The sequence below is a fragment of the Balaenoptera physalus genome, assembly GCF_965194825.1.
Source record: "Balaenoptera physalus genome assembly, chromosome: 6".
Classification (NCBI taxonomy): Eukaryota; Metazoa; Chordata; class Mammalia; order Artiodactyla; family Balaenopteridae; genus Balaenoptera; species Balaenoptera physalus.
The window spans coordinates 51,786,269-51,799,792 of record NC_138885.1 but is presented as its reverse complement, the minus strand read 5'-3'; the positions used below and the strand labels follow the sequence as shown (position 1 = coordinate 51,799,792).

Genomic DNA, 13,524 nt, shown 5'->3' with positions numbered 1-13,524 from the left:
TTATTTTTTACTATATTAATAGCAATTAAAACAGTGAGATTATGAAAGTCTTTTTCATCTTCAAACTTTTTTCTATTTTCCAAATTTCAACAGTATATTACTTTTATAATCAGAATATAAACAATATCTACTTTAAGAACTTTGAACATTTCAATCAACATTCTTTTAGACTTGTGATTTTAATAAATTTTTCTTTTGATCTTTTAGATGGTTTTTCAAAATATGCCTGCTTGTTGACATATCATTCTGAATATTAATTTTTCAGATGAATTCAGCATTGCAACAATATTTCAATCAAACCTTTGGGAGTGAAATATATATTGTTAATGGGATGAGTCTTGTTTTTATTTCAATTTGGTTCTGGTTTTAGGGAACCAGTGGTAATTCAGGTATTACTATGCCTCATTAAGAGGGTTTTAACTCTTTTAAATTTATGACTGATTTGGTTTAATCATTTTTCAACTGTACATGGACAATCTTTTCTTCCTCTTTCTTGGACATATTGCTCCAGGAGCAGCTTTTAAAAAAAAAAAAGATAATCTTAAATATTCTCACCACAATAAAGAAATGGTAATTATGTGGTGTGATGGAGGTGTTAGCTAACGTTACAATGTTAATCCTGTTGCAAGATAATGTGTATCAAATCAACACTTTGCACACCTTAAACTTACACAGTGTTATATGTCAATTACAGCTCCACAGAGCTGGAGAAAAAAAGAAATGCTGGAGAGGAACTTTTGAAATATGTTGAAGAGAATTTTAAAATGAGCTGGAGAAAGGAGGAACAGATAAATTACTTTTTCATTACCCTCATTTCAATACCAATATTGTTTTTAAGGTTATAAGACTAAAAAGATCTTAGTATAAGGGTACCTGAAACTATAAAAAAGAAAATAAAGCATGTCCATTATCCTCATCACACTTACTCTTTCAGACATGTAAAAATACGTATATGCTGATTTTATCTTTACAAAAAAGTAATCAGACTGGAATATACTTACTTTGTAAACCTAGTAGTAAAAAGTAGACATCTTTTCCATTCAAAAGCTATGGACTATTTTAGTGGCCATAGAATATCCCATAGATAGAGTCTCAAGATTTATTTCATGAATTCTTAATTATTTTCATTTCTAATCATTACTAGTAAGACTGAGATAATCATTCTTGTATATACATTTTGACATATTTGTCAGATTTCTTTTCACATCTAGCAGAGCAAGTCCCCCAACATCACTCTTCTTGCTAATACATTTTCTGGCAAATTTCAAAGTGTGTTTTAATAGTTCCTTTATAAAATAATTTTGTCGTTACCCACACCCCCTACCAGCACCATAAGTATTTTGATTGAGAACATGTATTTGTTTTAGTTAATTAATTTATTTATTTTTTGGCTGTGTTGGGTCTTTGTTGCTGTGCACGGGCTTTCTCTAGTTGCCACGAGAGGGGGCTGCTCTTCATTGCCATGCGCAGGCTTCTCATTGCGGTGGCTTCTCTTGTTGCGGAGCACGGGCTCTAGGCGCTCAGGCTTCAGTAGTTGTGGCACACAGGCTCAGTAGTTGTGGCGCACGGGCTTAGTTGCTTCACCGCATGTGGGATCTTCCCTGGCCAGGGCTCGAACCCATGTCCCCTGCATTGGCAGGTGGACTCTTAACCACTGTGCCACCAGGGAAGTCCGAGAACATATTTTTAATGTAATTATGTTTTACTGCTTGCTTTTGCTTTATACAGTTTGCCATCTTAATTAACTGATTTTCTGTATAGACCATCATATGAGTAAAAAATCATAACATAGCAATATTTTTAATATTTATATCTCTAATTTTGTGGTCTTGACTAATTGCATCAGATAACAATTCTAGGATGATGTTAAATAATAGTGGTGCTAATCATGTATGTCTTCCCCACAAATGTTTTTTTAAGGCATGATGCTGCCTTTTAGATAGAGATAGGTTGTGATTTTCTTCATTCTTCTACTCTTGTTTTATAAAGTTATTTTTTTTAATCAATAGTGATTGTATTTTTGTCCACTATATTTGTGGTATATGTGTAGTTAACAATAAGTATTTTTCATATTGACCCCTTAATATGAGGAAGTATTGATTTTTTTAACATTGATCCATCCTATCATCCTGAGAATAAATTTTACATATCCAATGGATAGTATACTGATGAATTTGTTTTGTAAATATTTAGATTTTTGCTAATATTTATAAGTAAGAATGGTCTGCATTTGACATTTTTGCATGTTATATTTCTTGTATTAAATTCAGAATTATACTGACTTTATAGAATAACTTGGTAAACCTTTCTTTTTTTTTTTAGTACATGTGCAGGAAATTGTTTAAAAATCTAGTAATTAACCTATTGTTGAATGTATGATGAATGTATTTAAGCTTTCTCAGTCAAGTTCCTTTCTTGGGAGTAGTTCTTTGACCGTTGGTTTAAATTCCTTTTAAGTTATAATATATTTGGTTAGGGACTTCCCTGGTGGCGCAGTGGTTAAGAATCCGCCTGCCAATGCAGGAGACATGGGTTCGAGCCCTGGTCTGGGACGATCCCATATGCCATGGAGCAACTAAGCCTGTGTGCCACAACTACTGAGCCTGGGCTCTAGAGCCCACAAGCCACAACTACTGAGCCCGCATGCTTCAACTACTGAAGCCCATGCACCTAGAGCCCGTGCTCCGCAACAAGAGAAGCCACCGCAATGAGAAGCCCGCGCACCACAACAAAAAGTAGCCCCTGCTCGCCGCAACTAGAGAAAGCCCGTGTGCAGCAACAAAGACCCAATGCAGCCAAAAATTAAATAAATTAAAAAAAAAAATGCAGCTGCCTGTTTTGTTTTATAATATTCCTTACTCATCTCTTTAACTCTCTGTATTTCTGTTTAATATTTCTCATCTAGTTTCCTCTTCACTTCCATGTGTTATTTCACCATGCAATTCTTGTTCAAAGAAATTAATTTCTATTGTTTTTATGGAGATTTAAAAGTAGCCATGGTATGAAACTTACTGTTTCATGAAGAAATAATATTTAAGTGTTTTGGTCTTCCAATTTATGGATTCAATGGACACTTTTTACTATACAAAGAACCAGTTGAAGAACCCTATTTCTTGTTTGCTTGTTGTTTTTTAACTTATCCATACTTATTTAGCCACAAATAGTAAGATTTTTATCCAGAAATAGGGAGAATGGCTTTCTCCTGGATCTCCTCCCTCTTTCCTTAAATAATATTGAAAACCATTTACAGTTCACATTTAAATGCTTGTTGCTACCTCAGTGATGCATCTAAGTATGGGAACACAAAGATGGAGCTAAGGCCAAGGGCTGGAGAACTTTGTGCCATCTTTGATTGTGCACACATGTGTGCATATGTGTGAAGAAACTGTGACAGGTGTCTGGCTGCTCCCAGGCACCTATTTGAGATATTAAAGATAGCCTTGCTGCTTTGAGCTAGATCTCCATAGCTACTCAACGGAATTTCCCATGTTTCTTCTAATTTCTGACCAGACTCTTGGGATTCACTGTCACTATGGATCTTATGTAATATTTTGTTTGGTTAGTTTGGTTTTTGGTTTGTTTGAAACAGGAGCAGACTACTTATGACTGTAGAAAGATAAAACATTCAATAAGTGATAATGATTTAGATTTTGAGATCAGTTAGAAACAGATGAGAAAAAGATGGGTACCAATATAATGAATTTTCCAAACCTAGGGATCAATGGTATCTTTGATAAGATAGGATAATATAAAGAGAATTATAATTAGGTGTGAAAAAGATGATTCAGTTTTTATATGCATTCAAGTATAAGAATATCCCATTAGAGATATTCTAGAGAGTGGTCTGCAAATGCTTGAATCTGTAAATATGGGCTGGGCCTCTAAAATCTATTTTAAAAGTCTTTCATGGATTCTGATGTGTAGCTATGTTTGTAAACTCCTGCTCAGGTCACCTGGAAATGTACATTTGGAGAGAAAGCAAGAAATTTGACCATATGTATGGAAATCCTTTAAATAAAACAGATGTGGTTATAAAGCAATCTGGCAATAAAATGCAAAAATGTAAGCAGTCAAATGAGTATTATCATTTCTGTTGTTTCACTACTTTCAAGTCTGTACTTTATTCTTTAGATTTCCTCAAATGAAAATTTTCATTTGAGAATGAATTTGATATTTTTAAAGCAGACTGAAGTGTTCTGGAATTATCTTTTTGCAGCATGACTGAGCAGGTCTTTGGGAATCTCCTTCCAGGTCTTGGACAATTGAAGAATGAAAGTGAAATCTAACTCTTCCTGAAGTTCTTAGGACTGGAGTTCAAATATCAATGTGAAGATAATTACCCTTAAGTTGATCAAGATGCTTCTGATCAGAAGCACACTTCAAAAGAAAAGAGTCTCTTTTTCTTGACACTTATGTCCACAGTCCTGACACAAACAAGAGATAAGGCTTTTTAGTACATGCAAAAAGCCCAAGTATTAAGTCAAATTGTATGTAATAAGTGAGATTGGTATTTAACTACATGACAACTCCAGGTGAATAAAAAAGAGCAGGCCAAAAGACTACTCTTCCAATAATGGACTTCAGATAATTCAGTTCTATCCCAGCACTGTTCACATGTTTCAGCAGCTTGTATATTAATTTTAAGGATATGTAACATTAAAACTGGACTAATTTCAAACATAATAGGCATCAAAAGAAATGTAAGCTCTGTGTTTATTTCGATTATGTGAGCATAGGGAAATTCTTAAGTAATCTAAAATTAAAGTGATAAAATATTTCTTTATATATCACTTCATTTTTTAAAACCTTAATTTTCAGTTTTCTTTTCCCTATCACATAGTAGAATTAATTTTATTCAAAGATTGGACAGATAACAGGACAATATGCTTTCAGAAAGACTTTCTTCCTTGATTGGGTAATACCTGTAGTTCTCTTCAACTTTTTAGAGGTGGGGAAATTACCCAAGAGGCTCTGAAGACTACTTTGCCCTAGCTGAAGAATATAAGTTGATTTATTTCTTCAAACTTTAAATCTTGAAAATAATTTTTTAAAGAATTTATACTTTAGTCTATCTAGTTGTGGAAAGTTGAGTGTTACGAATAACACAGATGGGCAGAAATGGAATAAAACAAAGTTACCAAAGATACATTGAGAACCTCAGAGCAAGGATGTTTTCTATGTCCTTAATCTTGGTGAGATCTAATGATGAAGTATAAAGCATGTTATTGATATGACACATCCTGTCTCATTATCCAGTAAGTTTATTCTAACAGGGAGAAGCAAAGTTTAATTTCCTTGCTGTGAAATCCCACGAGAGTGTGTAGATAGAACTACTTTAGGAAAATATGCTTCACCCTAATTGTGTATTTTTTTCTCCTGTGACATTTAAATTTCCTGTGGGGTTCAGTCCCATTTTTGGGGGGATAGCAGGTAATACCTCCCAGTGATACACTGTGACTATAGAAGTAAAAGCGATATACACTTATCATATTTAAGAAATTATAGTCTAGCTCAGCTCTCTCATTTGGGGAACAGAGGGTTTGTAAACTCTGAAACATCATGCACTGGCTTGGTGACAGGGTCAGGACCTTAGCCCAGGTTCCTTCATGACTGCTCTCTTTCTTTCACATTATTCTTCCTTGTTGGGATCTGCTTAAGTTGCCTCAAAACTAATTTTCAAAAGTCACCATATGAACAAAAATACCAGCGGTTTATTTCATGTTACAAAGAAGAAACAGTGTCGAGAAGGAGATGTTGACAGAGCATATAGGCAGAGCGCTAACTTTAAAATGGGTGGTACAAAGGTGGGGATCAGCTGGGTCTCAAGCCAAGGGTCAGGGAGTCAGTGGTCATATGTAAGCAGGAATGGAAAAGGAAGCTGGTGTTAGGATCTGAGAGACCATCCTTGACCCTTGGGCTCAAAAGGGTTTAGGAGGAAGCATGGCTAGGAAACAAAAGATCACCTGTGAGGAGACCAGATATTAAGGCACAGATCAACAGTGCTGTTGCTGCATGAAGGACTCCTTTTAGAACTCTTTCAGTAGAGTTGAGGGAGGGAAGGACACCTTAGATGCCGTGGGGTCCCTGATCATGGAGCCCAACCTCAATTCCTATTATCACTGTATAGCATGGAGTTTGTTTTTCTTAGACAAGATCGAATAACTATCGCTTGAGGCAGAACTCATACTCCAGCTTCCATGCTATTTCCACTACAGCTAGGGTAACTGTACAGTTCACAGTCCAACTCAGGAAAATTTTGAGAATAAAATGATGGCTATTAGTAACTATGCCAGAACATAAGGCCCAGGGCATGGCTTATGGTTACCCTAACCACAGAATTATATTTATTTTGATCTCTCATACTATTTCTTCTGTTATCTACCTAGTCCTGAATCTTTTTCCTATCATTAAGTTCTGATTGCTGTAGCAGGCCTCTAGTGCAGAATGTTGCTCCCTATGCCTGATGTTCCTATCTTTCTACACACACAGTCTTTTGAGGAGACTCTACCACCAACTAGTTGCATGATCTTGGCCAACTGGCCAACTTACATAACTTCTCTGAGCCTTGTGTTAAATTAACATAATATAAAATAACCCTTCTGTGACTCGAGTTCTACCCCAGTTTTGCTGACCTTATTGTAGGTCTTTGGCATTGCTGTCGATGGTGCTTTGCTGAGTCTCTGGACGCTGACTCAGCAAAGATTGAGTCTTTTTCTCGTTTGAAGCCTGCTGTCCTTCTGGCCTGGAGCCTCACCTGCTATGGAATTTCAGCACTGATGCTTATTTATCAGATTATCAGCTTCTTGGCATATTGTTAGGATGGCCTAAAATACAGGTATTTCTATATAAATGGAGATGCTTTAACACTTTATCCTTTTTAATAATCAAGCTAAAGAAACTGCAGCCATCAAACTCTGGTGCAGTCTCTTTTATTGAATGTGATAACATTACTGGGTAGCACTCAGTGCTCTTGTGGGGATTAATGCATGAAAATGCCATTTTGCATAACAATGTCAAAAGCGTAACTCTGAAAAGGTCCATCTTAGTTATAAAACTCAAGCAGATGATTGATACATTATCTTTAGAGAATTCCAAAATGCTTTGTGATTCTGCATTGTATAATGTCTCTGACAAGATATAAGAAGAAAGTATTCCATTTAAGTACACAGGTGCAGATCTGATCCCAGAGCTCTGTTTCCGAAGTCGTGTTTGTTTCAGGTAAAGGTCACCAAAAAATGTTCCTTTTGAAACTTCAGATATTAGAAGAAAATATGGCAATATTGGGGTGAATGACCTTTGTGTTGATCACTCTGTCAAGAATCCGTAAGTATGGGCAGATGCCTTTGCCTATATTCACAGATTTTTAGAACAAAATTCAATATTTGGCATTATTGTCAACTGCATTTTATTTGACAAATGCAGGCTCTGCGACATCAATATTTAAAACCCTTAATATGATACTCTCTAGATCGTAATTCTGTAGGGAAAAACACTACCCTCTCTTCTTTCCACTATTGAGAATAGTAAAGGGTTCCACATACTTAGGTGGTTTTTATTCTTTCTTGTTCCTTGTGGCCCTTTATTTTGTGCTGCTGTTTATCAAGAAATGCCATGTGAAAGTTAATAATAACATAATTTAGAGCAATAATTACATTTTTATTCAATAGCTGTGGGAAAACACTGGGTTGAATAATGAGATAAAAATGAGTGTCTCAGGCCTAACAGGACATTAATCAACATACTAACTGTGTGGGCAAACTGATTTCAGACTGTTACGGCTTAATTTGTCTCAAAATCATTATTTTTAATTTATTGCATAATGTACTTTAAAATATGTGTTGAACTGATCATAAGGAAACAGTAGATTTCAACAGGAGATGCTACTCCTTATCATGTCATGAGTTATCCTCTTTTTATAGCACACGGTATAAAATCGATATTCCTGAAACTCTGACATTTCATAGCTATGTTCAGATAAGACTAAATTAGTTCTGCAACCTCTCTACCTAAATTCAGTTATAATATCATAGTCTAGATATTTTCATAATCCTAATTGCCAAAATATATTTACTACTCCTTGTTGTTTTCAAGGGTTTTCACAAAAACTGTTTAAATATCATTGCAGTTTCAATAAATAAGAGTAATCTTCCAAACCCAGGAATCTTTGACCAGTTTCACACGACAGAAATTCAGTTCTTAACTCTAGATCTTCATTTAACACAAATTTGATCCTTTGGAGACCTCAACCACGCCTACGGATTCAGCCATCACTGACACGCTTCTCCTCATCTTTCAGGAATCGCTTTCAACCTCCCTCCCCAAGGGAAGCACGCCTCGGCTCCTCCCTCCCCGGTCCAGCCCAGGGATTCATTCTTTCCCCTATGCTCCTGAGTAACCTCTGATGTTTCCTCAGCACTTATTAAACAAAAGTGGAATCATTTGTTTACAAGTCAAATTCATTTGTGTGGCTGTTTTTCCTTAAGGAGAAGGACATTTCTATCTTGCTTTAAGAGGTCATGATGTCTGCACTAATACAGAGAAAAAAAATTATATAGATAATTCACATGGAGATAAAAGAGTTAATTTAAAAGCTGACGACTGCTGGAGTAAGGAAGAATTCTACCAAGGCTCACTCATACTTTTTAGGGAAAACACGATAAGGATATTTTTGTGCTTAAAAAGACATTGCGAACAAAATCCAGTAAGACTGGGTAAATGTGTGTATGGAGTACAAAGTAGAAAGAACTTTAGAGACAAAAAAATTGATAGAAATAGGAAAGTCAAGAAGAACAGTGTTGAAGTGCATTAGGAGAATAAAAATAATGATATGCATATTTTATGGTGAAACAAAAAGACCTAGTATGAGCTGTCTAGCATACTGGCGTTGTAAGAATTCGGCTTTCACTCTGAGGGAAATGGGAACTACTGACAGGATTTGGGCAGAGTAGCAACATGATCTTACTGTCCAGGAAAATGTTTGAAAAAAAGTATTTCGAAATGAGAGTGGCTGCATATAGAAAGGATGAACAACAAGATCCTTCTGTATAACACAGGGAACTACATTCAATATCCTGAGATAAACCATGATGGAAAAGAATATAAAAAAATGTACATATATATATATATATATATATATAGAACTGAATCACTTTTGCTGTATAGCAGAAATTAATATAATATTGTAAATCAACTATATACTTCAATTTTTTTTAAAAAGGCAAAATGAAAGTGTGACTAACTGTTCAATGTTGCCGACCGAGTAAGACGAGGTCAGAGAATTGACCATTAGATTAACCATTAATAATGGTTTGAGATGTAAACCAGACTTGATTAGAGTGGGTTTAAGCAAAAACAGGAAGAGAAGAACTGGAGATAGTGAGTGTGCACACTGATGTGAGGACTTTCTGTATTAAGGGAAGCAAAGAAATGGGGTAAGAGATGACATAATTGGAGTCAGGAGAATTTCTTTTTTAAGATGAAGGGAATAAAATCATACTTCTGATAAACAGTATCCAGTAGAGGGTAGAAAATAAATGAAAAAGAAGAGAAAGGGAAGAATCACTGAGGTGGTATCTTTTAGTAGTAGAGACGATCCAGTGCAGAATTAAGGGACTGGCCTTAGATAGGAACATGGACAGTTCACCCATAGTAAGGGGAGGAGGACAGCCTATAAGTGTACAGATGCCATTGGTGGGTAATTGTGGTGTTGGAAGTTGGTAGAAATTGTCTTCTGATTGCTTAAATTTCCTTGCTCAAATAAGAACTGGGTCATCAGCTGAGGATGAGGATAGGTGAAAAGGTAGTACGTACAGATTTGAGGAGAGAAAAGGAGGTTTGAAATAATCACGTGGAAAAGTCAACAGATCAAAGAAATGCAGTAAGAGTGCACAGAAATATTAAGGGGCACAGAAGTAGATGTAGTAATGGTTAGAATTTTGCCAAGTGACTATGCTTAAGTGAGAGCTGATGCAGTATTTTATTATCCATATCTATTATTTTAGCAAAGCCTATCAATCAGAGCTGCCTGACCTGCATGGAACTGTGAAGTCAATGAAAAGTAGACTTTTATTTTTTTGAGCCACAGAGAGGTCAGTCTCGGGGGGTGGTCTTTGTTATATCTGCTAATATTAAATAAGCTAATAAACACTTGTAAAAATCTTGCCCATTTCTTTGTAAAAATTTAGCAATGATGTAAAAAATAAAGCCTATATAATAAAAGGATTTCTGGTTCCATTTGCTTTCCAAATTTCCCTGTGTGTCTTATATCTTAACCTATATTCCAATTTCTGGGTCTTAAAATTCTTTGCAGTTTCATAGAACCTAATACAGCATTTATTTTCTCCATAAATAATTGTTGAATAATGAATGAATAAGATTCATTTTGTGCAAGATTTAGAGTTACTATCTTATTCTATTAGTTAGTTATTTCTTCTGGTTTTTTTTCCCCCGGAAGGAAGTGGTAGCAGAAAGGCATGAGAATTTGGTTTCATAGTGAAATGTATGCATGCACTGAAAGGTTTCTGACAGGCTTGTTTCATACACTATGAAATAAAACAATCCTCACTCAGACTTGGATGCTGAATATTTTCTTGGCAGTCCACGGTGCCATATTTCTTCAATGGCAGCGTCTCTAAGCAGTGTATACTTTTGTTGGAGACCTTTGGGTTATGACATTTGCCTTTGCCCAAATATGCCTCTGAGAACACAGGGCAATGTTTTCAAAAGAAAACACACACATTCACTGGGAAGTACATTGACAATGAAGTTGCAATTGACTAGTGCCCTAAGCCACGTGAGTTATTTGTACGAGCGAGTAGCTATTTCAGAAAAATTAATTCTATTCCTTAGAGGCGTTCTAATGTAACTAAAAATGGAAAAGTCAAGATCTCAAAGTATGTAGTTATTGGAATGTCTATACCCTCCTTCCACCAGCCATGATTTTCCTTAAGAATAGCACAAACAGAAGCTAACCCAGGGTTGGAAAGGATATTGAAAGCGTATAAGGGTATCTAGTTCATCCCTTTACCTGTAGGTCAGATTAAACCTAAACTTTATATGGCCCCAAGAGTGCTCCAAGGTTGAGGAAAATTACACATGGTAGAGCACATGTCCCAGTCTACTCCCAAGTCATGGAGTTGACCACTTTTACTACTTTCTTTCTTCCGTTTCTTCCCTCCCTCCCTCCCTTCCTCTTTCTTGCTTTCTCTTTAATGAAACAAGGGGCACTGTGTTTAGATCTCATACTTTGTCTCTATAATTCAAAACAGAAAGCTTCTAGTTTCAAAGACTTTATTCCAATCTTCAAACTGAACTTTTCCTGATTGTACTGTCTTCATCTTTCAGAAATACTCACTCATGTGTGATCCAATCAAGTAAAGTCTCTTGCAGGCCTCCACATTCACACTCACTCTATGCAGACCAGTCTCTTCCCCTAAGCTATGGCCTGTCACTGCTTGTCAATCATGTTTCACCAGTCTCCACAGAACCTGTTCAGCAAGCTCTACTGTACATGCTTTTATCCTTAAACTTACACCTTGAGAGTTACTTAGGGAACACACAGGTCCATATATATAGAAGGATTTTAGACAAATAAATCTCATTGGGTATATTACATATATTTAAATCTTTCCCTTTTATTTTTTATTCTGTAATGTTAGACTGTAGTCTTCCCTTTCCTCTGTGACTTCCCTCTGTGTATAGCATTTCTTCACTATTATAGTGTTAGATGCCTTTCTTTGAGAATAAATCTAAACCTAACCCTTTTCTTCAGGCAAATTTGAACAAATCCAGCTTAAGTATCAACAAATTTAAATTTAAAACATCTAAAAATGAATCCAATATCTTTATTAAACTATTTCAATATTTAACAACTTTTATTTCCTATCATTTACTTGCTAACATATATATCTATATGTATACATGCATATTTGTGTGTATATATCTGAAATCAGTTCATTTATACAGCCAAATGTATGTTTCATTATACCTGATACTCTAAAAAATACTTCTTCTTGTTTTCCTTTAAAAATAAAATGGTTGCCAGAGTCCATGAATGATGTACAATATCTGAATTGGTAGCACTTAGCAATTAGGTAGTTAGCAATGCTAATGTCAGATGCCAGACAAACTGGATGTCAAACAAAGGCTCGCCTGACTTCCCATCTGGTATGACCTGCAAAGCTGGCTATGGTTATATACTTTTCAGAAGACAAAAGGCAAGTAATGTTCAGAAGTTGGCAGAGCAACTCTGGGTACAATACACAGGAAAGAGGAGTTTAAATACCTGGCATTTGAATCAGAAGTTTGGAAGAGGGAACACTTCTTAGAAAGCAAATAACCTTGTAAAATTTCTCTCTTGTTGAAATATGCAAAGGGGTATATTAAAATCCCAGTATAATTAAATGTTCGCTGTATTTGTTTTGATTTTCATCAGTTTAGATGTTTGTGAATCACGTTTAGCAATTTACTGTATACTCTGATTAAGACTTACATTATGTCTGGTAATGTACTTTTCATTTCTGGCATTTAACTTGCCTTTTATTTACAGTGTCTATCTAGCCCAATAGTCTTCATCTTTTTATGCACATGTCCACCGTTCATACTAAGTTCCTGAACATATTAACACAGTTGGATAGTTCCCAATTCTGGGAAGCAATTACTAGTGTTAGTTCCATTTTATAGATGAGGAAACTGAAGCACAGAGGTTAAGCAAATTTATCCATGATGCAATAGCTAGAAAGTATTTGAGTATAATCAGTTTAATTATAAGGTCTTAATTTTAACATATCAAAATTTTTTATTTATATACATTTAATTCATATCCTGTCACATAATTGAACTCTTCTATCAATTCTAGCAGTATTTTAGACATTGTTTTAGCTTCTCATACCATAGAATTAACCTTTCATTTGTTCTGTCATCCCTTCTCCATTGAACAAAGAAAGGTTTCTTTGTTCATTCTGCACCAGGGTTGTCTTTCTCTCTGAAGAAGGAGAGAAAAATATATCCTCAATTTTAATCCAGCTATGAAGTTCTTGGGTCAGTATTAGAGAGACATAAGTCAATCTATACTTCAAACTAATAAATGTATACGGTTCAGTTTTGTGCAACTGTTTTCCCTTATAAAATATTATTTTAATCTGAAATACATAGGCAATATGCTGAGTTTTAAATAAAAATTAATTTGTTCATATATATGTATTCACCAAAAAGCTTTAATTTTACATGGTTCCAATAAAGCAAACACTTATTCAACCTTAACTCACATAACACCATGTGTTAATTCCATATATTTAGTAGCCAAAAAGCAAGAAAACCATCCATACACAAACATCTATTCATGAGGACCTAATTATTACAGAGTTTTACTAATGGGTTTATCGAAACCTCTTTTTATAAAAATGCAAACATCAAGTTACAATAAATAGTTCTGCATGGCAATTAGAATTATTATCTTTGCAGCGTACTCTTTAAGTAGTTCAGGTGGTAATAGGGGAGAGATTGAGCTTTATGCAATTTTGATGT

The 13,524-nt window shown here is 35.2% G+C and overlaps 1 long non-coding RNA gene across 1 annotated transcript in view; it reads left to right on the top strand.

Moving 5' to 3' along the window:
- LOC309662437 overlaps positions 1 to 12,259 on the top strand; it is a 93,921-nt gene extending 81,662 nt beyond the window's left edge. Inside the window, exon 2 of the long non-coding RNA XR_014264680.1 lies at positions 4,252 to 12,259. This is a non-coding gene — a long non-coding RNA (uncharacterized lncRNA). The remainder of the gene's footprint in view (positions 1 to 4,251) is intronic.
- Positions 12,260 to 13,524: the final 1,265 nt, after the last annotated feature.